We start from the raw sequence: 14,458 nt of genomic DNA on the forward strand, positions 1-14,458 counted from the left end.
GTTTGTCTGTGGTGAGGTTACCCACCCCGATCACTGCCTTAGATCCATGTTCATTCTTTTTACCCCCTGGCTGCAAGCTTGGAGGCTATCTAGCTGAGGATCATGGTCAAATCTTTTCACTTGTATGTTTTGGCTTGAGTTTCACTCTGTTTGGGTACATTGATATGGTCCCATCGGCTTTCTGACTCCCAGACATTTATCCAATTCACCGAAATTTCTGCTGATGACCTTCTGTTCATTGTCAGCATTCTAATGGACGTACTCATCCCTTATATATCTTTATCAACATCTCAATAGGAACTTGGGAGGAAGGGTAGGCAAATATACATGCTCTGTCAGCCTTGTACTTACAGGCCTAAAAACTATTTTGCTCAGTCAATCAAACATGTCTACATTTCCCTAAAACAGAAAGAAAGGATAGAATTATGTTAAAGTTTCTAATGGGAAAACTGCCAGTCCAAAATGTAAGAAGAATTATCCATTTCACCTTCCTAACGAGTCAGAAGACCTAGGGTAGACTCTTGGTTACTGCACTTATGAAGTAGGTGATAGCATGCAATTACTTAAGCTCTCTGGGCCTCAGTTTTCTTGTCTGTAAAATGGGGATAATGATCCCTTCTTCTCGAGGTGTTGTGAAGATCCGAGTACTTAGCGTAGTGCCAGGCGTGTACTAACCTGTAAATGGTAACCAGTAGCAACAGCGGCTGTAGAAATATCACTATCATCCCAGTCGTGAGACCTTCTCCCTGTTTTTCTCTCTTTTCCTAGACATTGTTGTTCTAATCAGTCAGAATTATTAGACCTTTACAGGTTTGAGTTTTGTTTGGATGACCTTCAACCCCTGACTCTACTTTAATCTCCAGATTGCAGGGAGCCTGGTGAAGATAAGGGAGAACAAATTAAATGCTGATGATGGAACAGCATGGACATAATAATAATGCTTTATGTTTTTATAGCAAAGATTTTCCAGCACTTACCTCATTTATTCCTTCAAAACATTATGATGTATATAGTTTAGGTATTTATTGGACATTTATCCAATACACTTTTTTTTTTTTTTTTTTGAGCAAGTTAACTTTCTGGGCATCTATTGTAGGGGAGAACAGGTGTTCTACTCAGCTAATATGGGATTTTTCAAATGACCCATTGAAATCCAGTGTTATTTCTCCTGGTACTGGGGCCTTTGTTCTAAATGACTGAACACTTAGTTTTAGTAACTAAGACAGGTGTGCTTTGGTAAACATCTAGTGAAAAGCACTGTCCTATGCTAAGAGTTTACATGTTTTTGAACTCTTATTTTTTTCTTAATGGGGCAGTCCTAGATGATGGAACCTATATAAAATAGGTGGAAATGGGGGCTGCCTTGCTTGACGAGAGTCTGGGGACCTGAGCCCTGCCCATCAGGCACCACCTTTGCCTTCAGCCACTGTCAGCATTGTGGTTGCGGGGACACCTCTTTATACTTCGAGGGCTCCAGGGAATAGTGTGAAAGCCACTGATCTGACTTATTCCAAAGGTGAATTTTCTGGTTTCTATGAAAAAGCTACCATTTTTGAGTGCCTTATGTAAGTGTCCAACCAATAACCACAATAGTTTTAATCCTTCCAATAACCAGTCCTGGAAGTTATTTACTCTCCCATTATTATAGTAAGGGAACCAAAGTTCAAAGAGGTGACTGAGTTCGCCAACATCCCACAGCTAATAAACAGAGGATTTGGCTTTTTACTCACAACTGGCTCCAAATCCTAGGTCTCTCTCTTGCCTCAAAATGAATAAGAAAATCTCTAAGCTCCTCTCTGACAATGTAATTTTATAATTTCAAGATACTTTTAAAAATAAGAGCACAAAACATTGATCAAAAGAATAAACACAGAGCCAAAACCAAGATAGAGAAGGAACTAGTAGTATAAACAAAAATAAAATTTGAGGGGAGACAGATCCATCTTAACTAGCCAGTCCGTTTTCTCTGGTCAGTGGTTCTTCCTAGTTTTATTGTACTAAGAAGTGTCCTTTTAGATGTTTCCTTTCTAAGCAGTTTTGCTTGATTTCATCTTTTTCAATGGGAACCCATGTTACTTAGGTTTCCACTCACAGCCATTGGGTCCTGTTTCATTTATAATTAATGACCTACTTTCAGACCTGTTCTGTCCATTTCCTTAATTTTCAGGACTCACAATGTGCAAGGTACTGCACTCAGTGTGCAGATGCATAATTGCTGCCTCAAAGGCACTTATCATGTTAGAATGAGGGAGACATGCCAGTATGAGATAGCAAGGAACGCACGTTCCATGTACATCCGTGAGAAGCACAGAGATTATTACAGGAACGCAGGGGTGGCGGGGGTCACTCTGCTCTGGTCCAGTCCAGACAGGCTTCGTGGAGGAAGAGGAGCTTGAACTGAGCCTCCAGGAGAGGTGGGGCTTTGAGTAAGAAGAGAAGACAGGTGAGGATAATTCCAGATAAAAAAGTAGGCAATTAGTAGGACCATTTGGCCAGAGAAGAGGGCTGTATCTAGTAGTACCATTACCTCTTGGCAAGAATGAAGGTACTTTCTGCTGACCCTATTTCATTGGGAGAATATGGACCCAGTAATAGCACCTCATTTCATAGGGTGTCATCTTGAGTCTTTATGGAAATAATAAACATTGTCTCACAAAAAGAAGGGAAAGGCCACTTCCACGTATAATGTTTCCCCTTGTGTCTGCGCCTTAGACCAGGAGTTATGTGGGTCAAAATCCTCCTGATACAAAACTCTGGGGCTGTATTAGTTTCCTAAGATGCCATAAAGAAGAACCATATACTGGGTGGCTAAAAACAACAAAAATTTATTCTCTCCCAGTTCTGGAGGCTAGAAGTCTGAAATCTAGGTGTTGGCAGGGCCATGCTCACTCTGAAAACTGTTGGAGAGAATCCTCATTCCCTTTTCCTAGCTTCTGGCGGCTTATTGGTAATCCTTAGCATTTCTTGGTTTTTCAGCTAAAGCACTTCGATCTCTGCCTCCGTTGTCACATGGCCATCTTCCTGTGTGTTTCTCTCACTTCTTTTAAGGACACCAGTCATATTGGACTAAAGGCCCATTTTACTCCAGTATGACATCATCTTAACTGATTACATCTGCAGTGACCCTTTTTCTAAATAAGGTCACCTTCTGAGGTACAAGAGGTTAGGGCTTCAACATATCTTTTCAGGGGGACACAAGTCAGCCCAGAACAAGGATGAACAGGGCCATTGTGGAACTCTAGGAGGAGGGTTTTGCCTGAAGAGAAGGGTGAAACTAAAAGAGTACTTTCCTCACAAATCTCTGAGAAAGTTTGGGGTTGTAAGGCAATGAATGAAACACGGAAGCTGGGAGAGGAGTGGGAGGAAGGGAAGAGAGGAGGGGAGGGGGATGATCAGGTGGGTAAGAATACTTGTTTAGTAGCACTCAAGAGTGTCATTAGTAAGACTTTGTGACCACAGAACAAGATGGAGACATTATTCAAACCCCCCTCCAAACTCACTTCAACCTCCATGCAATATGGCCCAACCAAGTGCGAAGAATATGGAAAGGATAGACAGTTCAATTGGTTGGAAAGGGACTACTTTAAAGAAGTTAGCTGCCGCTTGGGGTAGGAGTAACTTCCGCTACCGTATCTGATGACATAATTGGATATTAGTTCACTCTGAACACAGAAACCAAAACCAGCCCATACGGAATGATGCCTTACTGTCCGGGTGTCTGTAAAAAGGACTTAGTAGGAAAATTATCCTGGATAACTACAGATGCACGTGTCCTGGTCAGAAATTTCCACTGAATAAAGAACCTCAACTCATTAGGTCACATTATAGGAGCTTTTGGAATAACTAAAGGAGGCTCTGGGGGAACATCTCACTATGCAGAGATAAGCCTAAGAAAGACATGCTGTGTGTCTCCCTCCCTTGGACACTGAGCAGCTCGAGAAGTCTCTGCTTCCCATCCCCCCATTGGTATTTGGAGTTTGGTGGGTCTTCATTGCCCATCAAATATACGAAATCTGACTTCAACTAAAAATAAAGCAGGGTATATACAGAGAGACAACGAGAACAGAAATCAGTAAAGGATGACATTTTACCTACAAACAGAGGTACAACTGTCCTCATGCTAACAATGTAATATGAATGAATAGAAAGACAAATAGAACAGAATTAAAAGCCCAGAAAGAGACACAGAAACACATTTAAGATATGATAAATATGGTATCTCAAACATACGGGGAAAGTTGGGCTTCTTAATAAAAGGTCTTAGGGACAACTGAAGAGTCACTCGGAAAAATATGTAATTGAATCTGTACATCGCAAAAAATAACAGGGAAAACCCCAAATGAGTTTGGAGGTATCAATGTATAATATAAACCCATTTATTTTTCTGAGAAAATTTAGGTGAATTTCCAATGTAGCAGTTGGAAAGCCTTTCTGTGACTCAGTATTCAGAAAAAATAAAGGAAAAGATCCTATCAAAAGATCCTATACAAACCTACCCAGGTATAAACACACTCCTTTGTATGGCAAAAATCAAAAAACAAACGACAAACTGGGAGAAATATTTGCAACTTAATCAATAAGGGACTAAGCTCTTAATAGTTCAAGTACTCCTAAATCATCAACAATAATAACAATAACAAAAAAAAAACTGACAGAAAAATGGGCAAAATGCACCAGCAGACAATTCATTGAAAAAAAAAAGGAAATAGCCTTGAAACATATGAAAAAATGTTCAACCACACTTCTAATAAAAGAAATTCAGATTAAATTATACTGAGATATTTCTCACCTGTTGGATTAGTAAAAAACTGACCAATACATTCAAGCTGAGTGGTCTTGGGGCATCTGGCACTTCACATATTGTAGATGGGAGTGCAAAATGGTACAACATCCATGGACGGGAGTCTAGCAACATCTAACAAAACTACGTATGCATTTACCCTTTGACCCTGCTCCTCAGAAACCTCCCAAAATACACCCCCACCAATACAAAGCAAGTTTGCCCAAAGCCATTCATTACAGAATTATTTGTCATAGCAAAGAATTGGAAATGCAAATGTCCATCAGTGAGGTTTGGGATAATAAACGAGTATAAGGGACTAGTACACAATGGAGTATTTGGCAGCCACATAAAAAGAATGAAGAGGAGTACTATGGGCATAGAGTGTTCCCCAAGATACATTGCTAAGTGTAAAAAAAGGTGCAAATTAGCGATGTGCTATGTATGAAATCAGAGGAAATAAGAATATAAATGTACACGTATATATTATTTGTGTAATATATATCTATAATATCTGTCATATATATGCATTCATGCACGTATGTGTGTACATATGCTCTGGTTCCTTTGCGGAAAGGAACCCGGGAGGGATAAACCAGAAACTGTGGTCACCTACAACAGATGTGGGGAGGGGTCTAGGGTAGAGGAGTAGGGATAGAAGTGAGACATCTCCGAGGAAGCCTTTTTATATGGTTTTGATCCTGAACCATGAAAATGTGTTATACGGTGAGAAGCAAAATGAAGTAAAAAAGAAAAAAATTGAATATGTTAACTAGGCCATTTAGACAATCATCAGACTCAGAGAGATTCTTTTTTTTTACTTAGATTTTTTTTTATTGTCTTAGAACAGAGAGATTCTTGAGTTGAAATGGTCTCCATAAAATGATAAGCGGCAGACAACACCTCTGGAAATATCAGTCAATACAGAGAATGAGAGCTCAGTTCAGGTGCCCCAGGACGGGCACACAGCTAGCTCTGGAATGGTCCGGAAGGATGGTTGGTAAAGACCACTGACTCCAGAGACGTGGTAAACTTGGGTTGAATCTGCTGCTCCCCACGTCCTAGGAGAGCCACTGGATCTCTCTGAGCCTATAAGGGAACTGTAGTAATACCTTTTCCACAGGTACTGTAAGGCTTAAGTGAAATATCGCACAGTGAGAGACCTGGTCCACACAACTTAGCCCATCCCTCGTGTCTGAGGAAGGACCTACAGAGAGCTCAGAAAGAAGAGACGGCTGTGAGGTCAGGGGGCCTGTAGCCTAGGGAGGAGAGGGTCTTGGGAAGGAAGTGCACTTTTCTTTATGGCATATCTAGAAACATAGATTCTAGTCCCCCCAGGTTCTGTGAGCACTGCAGACAGAAGGTTCTCATAGGGGCAGGGAGAGGCATCTCCAGGGGGCACATTGTGCCGAGTGTGCCCGAGAACACCCGCCCAGGGACCCAGCGTTAAACCCAGTCACTTCTGGCCTCCCCTGCCTGCTTCCTTCTTCCTCTGCACTGTGGTTTCCCTTCCTCTCTGGAATTCTCCAGAAATGACTGGAAAGGAGTTTAGATTCCTTTGTTTTCTTTTGACCTTCAACTAAGAAGAGTGACTCATGTCCAGAACAGGGGAAAAAAGGAGCTTTGAAAAGTGCCTGCAGATTTTTAAATCTTTGAGTTCGGTCTGGATGCTACTGGGGACCAGCACTGGGGTTATTTTTACATTCATGTAATTTTGTCTCAAGAAGAGGCCAAGACACAGAAGTCCCAGTTCTTGGAGTCTGGGTCTGCAACCCGGGGACAAAGAATGGCTGGGGATGCCAAAGAGAAACACAGGTGGCCCCTGGTCTTGGATCCCAAGTTGCTGCTAGTAGATACTGATTACAGGTGGGACAGGCAGTTTTTGATTTGACTGATTAAGGAAAAAGAAAAAAAAAAACCTGTAAGGTTTAGGCAAATTAATCTTGAAGCCCGATTCATTCATTCATTCCTCCATTCATTGGATAAACATGTACCGAGTACCTATTACATCAGCTTGCATTCTAGTTGGGAAGATAGAAGCTAGGGAACCTACCTGATTAAGGTACTTGCCATGGTTGAGAGGAGAGTTCACATCGGGAGGGATGTCAGGTTCTTAGGTTTGGGAGGAATCTTAGATGCCACCCCACCTTACCCCTCAGGCACTGAAACTCAGAGCATTCCTACCCAAAGCCATAGAGCGACTTAAGGGCAGAGCCCAGAATAGGCTTGGGGTCCCCAGCACTATTTGCATCCAATCTGCTCCACAATGCTGGAGTGAGTGAGAGGAGGAAAAAAAAGGCTAGAAAGTATGTATTTATTTGGTATGGTGGGGAAGGTAAGTCGATGACTTAATTTTCTTCCTTGAAATTCTGGAAGAAGAGAATTCTTTGAGACCAGGTGCTGGGTGGGTAGGGAAAATGTATTGAATTAATCATTTCATGATTCACTCACAAATATGGGCTTCTTGGGATGACATCCATTAAGATCGTGAAGGAAGGCTTCAGCATGCTTCACCACGCTAATGAAAGATGAGTCACCTTGTTATCTCATATACTCGTTTCCTTTTCAAAATATGTCCCTTTGAATAAAAAGGCCTAGCTATCGTGGTTGAACTTGGATTCACTTGGTCTCTATGGCAACCACAGCGAATCCCCACAAGTCACAGGAAAAGGGCACTTGACATCCTGAAGCACAATAGACAGACCCTTTATATCATAGCCATCCCTCTCCCCATGAGAAGGGAAGGAGACACCATCAAATACACATTCCAGAGCTGCAGAAAAAAACCTTCCTGCACCCGGCCTGATTCTCGAATCTGCTGCCAGTTCGAATCATTCATGAATACCACTGCTTGTGACAACTACAGATTGCTCTCTGACACCGCCCCCACCCCCCTGACCCCAGCCCAGACAGAAGTGGATGTAGTTACGATGTAGATGTGTCAGAAATTGGCTTCACTGCACAAGACAGATGATGCAAATGAGCAGCAGGTTTAAACACACAAGGTTTTATTCTTTCACCACAAAAGTCCAGAGGTAGGCAGCCTAGTGCATCTACAGCGGCTCAGCCTTTTGGGAAACGAGGCTCCTTCCAGTAAACCGTTCCACTGCCCATCCCCAAGGTGTGACACTCCGCGGGGTAAAAGCTATCACGGCCTCAATCCAGGTGGAAGAGAAGAGAGGGATGGTGCGAAGGGTGGGTGCCAAGTGTCTTTTAAGGAGGTTTTACCCAAGTTGCCACACGACATTTGCACTGACGTCTCATTAACCAGCACTTAATTACTTGGTTACACCTGGTTGTGGGGGAGGTAGGACAATATGGTCTTGATTCCTGAGAGCCTTGTGCCTGTTTCAAAAGCAGGAACTCTTGGGCGCCTGGGTGGCTCAGTTGGTTAAGCGACTGCCTTCGGCTTGGGTCATGATCCTGGAGTCCTGGGATCGAGTCCCACATCGGGCTTCCTGCTCAGCCGGGAGTCTGCTTCTCCCTCTGACCCTCTTCCCTCTCATGCTTTCTATCTCTCATTCTCTCTCTCTCTCTCTCAAATAAACAAATAAAATCTTAAAAAAAAAAAAAACAAAAGCAGGAACTCTTATCATAAGGATAGAGGGGAGCCAGCAGTCCCTGGCATGATGTGTAATCCAGGTGCTTGAAGAGCTGCATGAACACATTTTTTGCATCTCAGTCCAAACTATAGCTCAATTTTAGCTCTTAGCTCTGGTTCACAAGCCCGCTGCTTAAAATTGTCTTCATAGGATCATGGGCCAGGTTATGGTATTGGTGGGGAGATTCCATCTCAGTGTGGAAGCAGTGGGATGATGAAGCAGAGGGATGCTCCCCCTGCCCCTGTGGACCACTGTCTGTTGGAACCAGAGTCTGAGTGTGGGGGCCAGCCATTGATGGGGAGGCTGGGAAAACTGAGACCGTAGGACCTGGGGGCTCAGATACCTGGGGGCTCATGTACATGGAGGTTAGACTCAGGTGCAACATCTTCTTTCGTGTTATTAATGGGATAATCCTGCTTGTCTCTTCCTGGGATTAGAGAGCATCATATTTTTAGGCACTCTGGGGTTTATAGCTTCAAGGAAGGAGGACCTCAGCAAAGCAACTTAGAATATCACTTTTTAGCCCTTAAGGTTCAAAATAAGAGTTTCGAACTTCTCACAGAAATGATCGGTTGTCAGAAAGAGCTTTTGTGTCTCAATGCCTGGCTCCTGGGTGTTGAAAGCAAATGTTTTTGTCAATGCAACAGATTTGGGGGAAATGCTTCATCCCAAGGACATAAAAGCCAATGGGCTCAGCCCTTAAGTGTTTGAGTCTGTCTGGGGACAAGAAGGAGAGTCAGGGAGGAGGATAACCGAGAAGCAGTGATGGGGGCCTGTGCCCTGCTGCCTTTGGCCCAGTCTGCAAAGCAGGGTGCCATGGAACCCCGAGAGGTCAGTGTGGGCATTTTGTGCCCTGAATTTCCCCTGGGGCTCGGAGTGGTAGTAGGCACCTATGATATCTCCTGCTTCACTTTGATGTACGAGAGGAGACATGACACCATGGGACAGCTGGTGAGATGGGCCAGAGGTAGTCTCATCTAAGCCCCTTGCAGACCCATGGGGCACAGGGGCAGCAGTGTTTTTTCAAGCGGCTGAGTGACAGCAGACTTGAGGACAATGCATTAAGGACAGGGGGATACATGCTGCATGACCTCAGGCCATCAGGAAGTGCCAGCTGACACCCGCCCCCATGCCTTGCCTCTTCCCTGGATTTCGATGCACCAGCGCCCCTCCCGCCAGCCCCAAGCAGAGATGGGGGGCAAGTTCTGAAGTGATGGTGTTTAAAGCTGAAATGACTCTGAGAACTCTGAATTGCCAAGTCAGGTTATGTCTACCATCAGGAACCAACAAACTCAAGGCAAAACCCAAGTACAGTGATGATAAAGCAAAGAGCACTCTGTATTTGGCCCTCCTGAGTTTATGGCCTGAGAAATTTGAATTTGCTACAAAATTATGTATCGACCATCTTATTAAAAAATTGGGCTTTATTTCATATCACCCGAATGAGACGGTAAGAGAACAATGTTATTTCTGGGAGGGTCTCATGTATGTGAATAGAGTTACTGAAAGGTTTCTTATAAATCTTTATTAATAATTGGGTTTTTTGGCTAATGGACAAGTTTAACCAAATACTATTTAATCAGGCATTATTCATATTTGTGGATAAACAATTGGATAGAAACCTAACCGGGCAAGGGTCTTCCAAGGGGGAAACAACTAGCTTATCACGGATCTCCAGAGGAGATCCTGCCCTGGGCCCCCATGGTCTCCCAGTTGTCCCTAAATCCTTACAGGCTGATCTCCAAGATGGGCCATGCTGCTCTGCTCAGTAACAACAGGAGCTCACATGGTTTTATTTTGCCTCCATCACAGCATCCCGGGGAAAAGCTAGCTGTGGTGCTCTAGGATCATCATGGGCACGATACAGGATGGAGAGTCCCAGGAGAGGTTCGCTTACGCTAACCACCATGTAGTCCTTTTAGGTGTACTTTGGCATCTCATGTCTGCACTGAATTTCATTCTCTTGTCACAAAAATAAAACCCTCAAACTATCTGTAAGTAGCTTCAGTGGAGGTAAGCAAGGGGTCTTCCCTGCACCTGTGGGCTCCTGCCTCTGTCATTTCACTGGGGTAATCCCCTCCATCCACTGGCTGTGACATTCAGACTCAGTGTGTCACCTCTCTGAACCTCTTGTCTTGGGATATTTATTCTCTCCATGGAAATGTTGTAGGAATGAACATAATTCTCAGCATCGGGCACACAATGGGTGCTCATTCGTGTTTCCTTCCTTTCTTGCCATCTTTTCTGGATAGGGGAAGAAGGCTGAGAGTTTCCTTCAGCCCCAACTCCTGTTGGAATCTTTGGACAGAATTTGCCAAAGGTCTGATATAACCAAGGGACACATGTGGAGGCGTCCACGAAACTGTATATTCACACATCACGTTTTGTTTTTAAGAGAATCTGAATATTTGACTTCTCTTTAGTAGGAATCCTGGGGATACTTGATTTTTCTCAAAGAGAAAAATGATTTGTCAGTCAGATAAGTGTGTCCAAGCTAATTGACATACAAGAACCCATTGTTTCTATGGTAATTATTGAATTATGTGAGACAAAGATCAGAACACTGCTTCTAACTTCCCAGTGGATGCTAAAAATAGCTGGGATACTATGGTTTTATCTGGAGCAGGGGTGAGGAGACTTAAAAAAATCTAGCTGAGGGTCACTCAAAGTCAGTCAAGTTCCATTTAAATAAATAGCAACTAAATGTAGTGGGCTTCTACAGAGAAAGAGAAAACAGAAACCATTTTCTATACTGGCTGTTAAAATAAAGGACACAGAACATAAAACTCTATTCAACAAATCCTGCAAAATATAAAACCATATACTGTGTAAGATTTTGATTATCTGGAGCCCTTGAGAAAGAAGCTGATAGCTGAATTTTCTATATAGCTCAGGATTTATATCGTCAAGGAATGATTTTTTTTAAAAGACTTTAAATGGAAAGCTCTCGAAAATAGATCACACTCTTGCGCGCATTCTTAAACAGAGTATGAAGAACACAATTAACCTTTTCCTGACTTAAGTTGTCAATTCTTAATTTTTTTAAAGATTTATTTATTTATTTTAGAGAGAGAGAATGGGGGGGGAGCGCAAAGGGAGAGGGAAAGAGAGAATCTCCAGCAGACTCCACGCTGAGCACAGAGCCTGACGTGGGGCTTGATCTCATGACCCTGAGATCATGACCTGAGTCGAAACCAGAGTCAGACACTTAACCGACTGTTCCTACCCAGGTGCTTGAGTTGTCAATTCTTATTAATATCAACTATTATACAGTCTTATGTTAATACAGTAATGCCCTCAAAATCAGTTGAGGTACATGAGACTGGTGGTCTCCTTATGAGTCCCAGGTCTCTGTGTGTTTGTATCTCCCCTCGCTAGTTGCTGTCACTTCTCATTGTTGTCACATGTCATCTCTAGTACCCTCTTCTCCCTCCTTATCTCTTTTAGTGATTGGTTAGTCAGATTCAAGTTCGTTGAAGCTATTTGTAAACTAGGAGTACACTGATCCTGAATGAACATCTAAGAGACATAAAAGGAAGGGATATCAGCCTTAGGGATTGGACTTTCTACGATATATTTTATTCCGAGATTTGTGTTTGTTTATTTTTTTTACTCTGCAGGTTGTTGACCAAACTTTGTTATTCATAGATGTGCAGGGCTTTAAAGCTTTTCATGACTATGAAGTGCTATACATATCTAAGCTAGTGTGTGTATCTTCAGGGACTTTTTATGTAACCTGCATTTAGTCGGCAGCCCGCCAGCCATGCCCATCTGGCCCCGAATTGATCATCCTTGTCCACATACTGGTGGACAAGTAATTATTATCATGTGACTGGCAAATACAGCGAGGTGGCACAGTCGTCTCGGAAAAAATTATACCTGGTCATGGATTTGATATTTAGGAGTCACGGTTGGCTGAAAACTACTTTTTGCAATGAGCACGGCAGGGCATGCTGGTGTCCAGGCTGTCCCAGGCCCTGGGATTGCCAGATGGTTGCAGTGTGCTTCCTGGTGGAGCTCCGCAGTCATCCAGAGGCACCTGGAGCCCCCGGGCCAGTCTCTTCGCCGCAAGCAGCCTTAGTGGCTTATTCCAGTTTGCTGTACAAATATTATCATTTTCTATGTACATCCTGGTGTGAAAAAATACTGAGAAGTACTGGTGTTAGGTGACTATACTGGATCACAAGGGGCAGTGTTCGGGGAGATGGATGCTTCTCCTGGTCTGGGATCTCTCAGCATGCTTTGCTGAGCATGTTCTTGTCCCAGGAAACAGGGACATCTATGGGATTGGGTGGTCTGAGAGTTCACTCTCACCCAGCCACTGACCCAGTCTTCTCTGAGACAACCCAGCTGGTCCTGACATATGGGAATTAAAAAAAAAAAAAAAACCTAAATTCATTCATTCAACATGTATTTATTGAGCACACTGTACTAAACTCTAGAGACACAAAGGTGGATAACATAGAACCCCTACCCCAATGAACTTGACAGGGAGATGGAAGGGTACAGAAATATGATGTGATAAAGGAAAGCCCCACACAATTCTGGCCTGCATAAGGGGACAGCTGTTCAGCCCTTTATTTCCGCACCCAAACAGGAGAGAAACACAGCATGGCAACAAGACCCTCAATCTCGCTAAACACCTTAGGGCATGTTTGAGCTCCTGGACCACAGTTCTAGCAGTATAGCCACTTCTTACAGAATCATGGGTTCATTAAGTTGCTAATCCTGACATCCTACCTGCAGTCCTCCAGTCCAAGTCTTCAGAGGCCCCCATGGTGTCTGACACATTTTGCCACAGCAGGAGAGCAAGTCAAATGCTGGTTGCTATCACACCACAGTTGTAGGCATGAAGTCAGAGAGAAAGCAGGGCACTGCGGACTGGGTCTCCTCCCAGCCAAATACCGAAGGTGGGCTTGTGATCTGTTTTTCCTTTCACTGAAACCGTTTCCTAAGCTTGAAAACTTTCCACTCTGAATTGGCTTGAGATTTTTGTTGAGAAAGGTCCAGGATGGGACAGATTGACCCAATCAGGCTTAAAAAAAAAAAAAAAAACAACTGAGTCAACCATTGGAATAATAACTCTTGACCTACAAGAATGGGAGGAAATCAAACGGGAAGAAAGAAGCCAAAGCCAGTGGTGGTGGTATCTTAAGTGCCTTGTTTTTGAAAATCCAGGGACATTTTGGGCTTCGAAAGGAAATGTGTTTATGCACAATCTAAAGGTGGTGGTTTCCTTCTTAAGATGATTTGAGATTTCATTTGGAAAAAATTTAAAGAGGTCTTTTCCCTCTGAATACCCAAACTCTTTAGGTTTAAGCTGGGGTGTACCCTTTCTATCCTAAAAGAACAACTAGCATTAATGGGGCATTTGCCAGGAAATGTGCCAACAATTTACATGAATTATCTCTTATTAATTGGAATTACGGGCATTATTGCTGAGTCACCCTTTATGTTGCCTTAGTGTTTCTCACATTTTATTGAACGATAAAAGATTCAAGAGATACAAAAGAAAGAAAAATAGGCTCTTAATGCCATCTGTGCCATCACTGTTGTCCTGGTGACAATCTGAAGTTCAAGGTCATTTTCGCAAACATGAATATTCCTCCCCAGAAGGGTGTTTGTCGTCCATGCAGACTCTACTTCATGCTTTAGGGATCGAGCAATGAACTCAGGTCTCTCGGGTCTAGAAAAATGTTACTTTGGCTATAAGGAAGTTTCATGAGGCAAAGATTTTTAGACACTGTGAGAATAATTTTGTGACTTTTGTCAGGAAAGGTTTATCTTGGCGTCTGGAACATCTGTAGCGCAGGCACTCTTGGATTAATAAAAATTCCATCCATTCAAGCAACTCAAGGGAGTTGTGTTGAAAACAGGAAGGCTCCTCAGAGGCCATAAAGCAATTGCTGAGCTCTGCCTTTCCTCCCCTGGGGGCAACCAGCTCACCTGGCCTGCTCTCTCTCCTCCAAACCACACACCAGTCTCCTCTTGCCTCAGGGCCTTTGCACCTGTTCCACCCTCTGCCTGAAGACTTCGCCACCCCAGCTCTTTTTAAGCCTGGTTATCCTCATTCTCC

The 14,458-nt window shown here is 43.2% G+C and overlaps 1 long non-coding RNA gene across 2 annotated transcripts in view; it reads left to right on the forward strand.

Moving 5' to 3' along the window:
- The window catches only part of LOC112838094 (uncharacterized), a 39,240-nt gene that overhangs the window by 11,214 nt on the left and 13,568 nt on the right, over window positions 1-14,458 (forward strand). The window lies entirely within an intron of this gene.

This window comes from Callorhinus ursinus, unplaced genomic scaffold (genome assembly GCF_003265705.2).
Source record: "Callorhinus ursinus isolate GAN/ISIS: 27379988/994484 unplaced genomic scaffold, GSC_fseal_2.0 scaffold26, whole genome shotgun sequence".
Classification (NCBI taxonomy): domain Eukaryota; kingdom Metazoa; phylum Chordata; class Mammalia; order Carnivora; family Otariidae; genus Callorhinus; species Callorhinus ursinus.